Source organism: Montipora foliosa, chromosome 9 (assembly GCF_036669935.1).
Source record: "Montipora foliosa isolate CH-2021 chromosome 9, ASM3666993v2, whole genome shotgun sequence".
NCBI lineage: Eukaryota > Metazoa > Cnidaria > Anthozoa > Scleractinia > Acroporidae > Montipora > Montipora foliosa.
Window position 1 is genome coordinate 35,224,072 of NC_090877.1, and position 2,500 is coordinate 35,226,571.

The following is a 2,500-nucleotide window of genomic DNA, read 5'->3' on the forward strand; positions in this document are numbered from 1 at the left end:
TTCCAATTAGTGAATCTGCGACAAAATCCGTTGTCAGATTTTGTGTTCGATTGGAAATCCGGAGATCCAGATTTTAAGATCTAAATACGGATTTCCCAATCGAACGCACCCATAGTCACAGATGAATGCACTCCAATACCGTGTGAGGAATTTTGATATGTTAAGAATTGAAGGAAATACCACGCACCAAAGTCGAAACTCTCATCTCATACTTAATTTGGGCAGACGAAGTGCCATAAAATCAACCTCCGAGGACAACAAAACATTCCTCACACGGTATTTGGGGTAGTACAATCATCTATAAGAACTGAAATTTTGAAAGCAATATCTTAAGGACGTTCGCAACAATCGTTTGCGCGCAACGTTACTGCGCAGGTAACGCGACTGTAATATGTCACTCATTACTTCGAGCATTAGTGAAGTTGAGGTTTTAAAACCTTTGCAAAAACCTTGGACGATAAGTCTTGCACAGCGTTGGATCAGACAAGATCGTGATCAGTCAACATTGATTTTAAAATATTTATGAAAGTCAAGTAGACTACTGCATGACTGATATTCGCTTTATTTTATCCGTCATGCCCTAGTCTACCTGACTTTCATAAATATTTTTCAAGCATTAGTGAAAATAACCTGGCGACAAAAACGCCGCGGAAAAAAATACGGGCCGGCAAAGAATGGCACATTTATTTCCGAATCATTGGAAAAGGCTGGAAAAGGTAGCTGATCGCGTAGTGGCTGAAAGTATGGAAAACTCGAGGACGAACCGTTGCGTAAATTTAGTGGGGCTGTTTTTTAAATGTTTCTATTACCCCACGAACTTATTTTCAAGATGAATGCATTTTTTGGAGTTCTTTTCCTTTACCTTCGTGAAAATAGAGCAGAATTGTATTTTCGTCCTCGTCCGCTTGAATACTGCGGACCGGCAAAGAAACAGCCAGTGATTAAATTTCACAAAAACCACACTCCAGAAGATGAGCATGACGGCGATGGAGAGGCATTATACAAAACACTAACCAAATTAAGATGACGCCTGCTTGAAACTTTGTAGCTATGCTCGAGAATTAAAAAAAAAAAAGAAAAGACAACCTTTCATCCTCTCAACGATCGATCCTGTCTTGGGTTCCAGTCCTTCCCCGACAGGTCACGCAAATACGTGACAAACGAAATTTTCCGAAAGCTTTGCAACATCACATCGATTTTACTCGTTTAGATCATCGGTGACCCCTATTTTTTTTAATCATGAATCACTTACTTTACTTACTATCTACAAAAATATGATGAAATGAAAAATTTCCCACCGTAAGAAGTTATCATTTTTTTAAAATTTTCCGGAAGTGGTTGCAACGGGTAGAGCTTACGAAAACGCTCGTCGAGTATGAACTCTACTGTTTATGACATCCCTAGCAGCATGCAATTATCTAAAAATCCCACTCCTAAAAACAGATGCACGGAAACCCTCACTCTAACAGTTTATTTTTATGATTTTCGATGAATGAGCAGATGAGGCTACATCTTGTTATTTAATCTCGTACCCAGATCTTCCACGGTCATACGGAAGGAAGATCTGGTAAAGTTCGATTTCGAGCATGCTCAGTGCCAGCGAGGCCCGAAATACGGGCTTTTCTATCACTGCGCATGTTCGTACTCTCTGCTGTGATTTTGGGTGGTTTTGCGGAATAAACATGGATTTCGAGAGTATTCTTGAAGAGATTCTTTTGGTAGAGGACAAGGAAACCTTAAACTAAAGCCGAAACAGAAAGAAGCGCTACAGGCGATTGTTTTTGAACGGTCGAGATTGTTTAATTGTCGGAGCAACTGCAGAATCACTGAAACGAGCGCTTAGGCTTAATCAATAAACGAGTGCTTTTTTCTTCACACGATCTCGTGCAAAGTGTAGTTAGCCAAACTGTAAATTGAAAGCTAAAATGTTAAAGAGGGTTTAGGCCTAATCACTGAAACTAACGCTTCGGCTGAATCAGTAAACGAATGCTATTTTCTTCACACAATCTTGAGAAAAGTGTAGTTAGCCAAACCGTAAATTGAAAGCGAAAATGTTAAAGAGTGCTTAGACCTAATAACTGCAACGACTGCTATTTTCTTGACACTATCTCGTGAAAAATGTAGTTAATCTAAGCGTAAAATTCACTATTGATCACTACTTAAGAGCCATTTTCCCAGAAAATCGAAAATCGCAAGACACTCGTGAAAAAATCGAATTTTTTTTTCTTTTGCCAAAACATCCCTTTTAGTATCCTAATTCAAGAAAAAATAGTTTTGGGTTCAAGCGATTCATTGTACGGGAGAAATTACTAAAAGTTTGAAAAATCGATTTTTTGCTGGTTTTTCGTACTCAAAACAACAGAATTCCGACCGCAACTTCGAGAAAACGTTGAACGCATAAGAAACAATCCCTAACATCAAAACTTCAGCCGAGAATTATTACATACTTACTCTTTAATTTTATGAAAGAAAATTTGAAGAAAGAAGTTTTTAACAATTA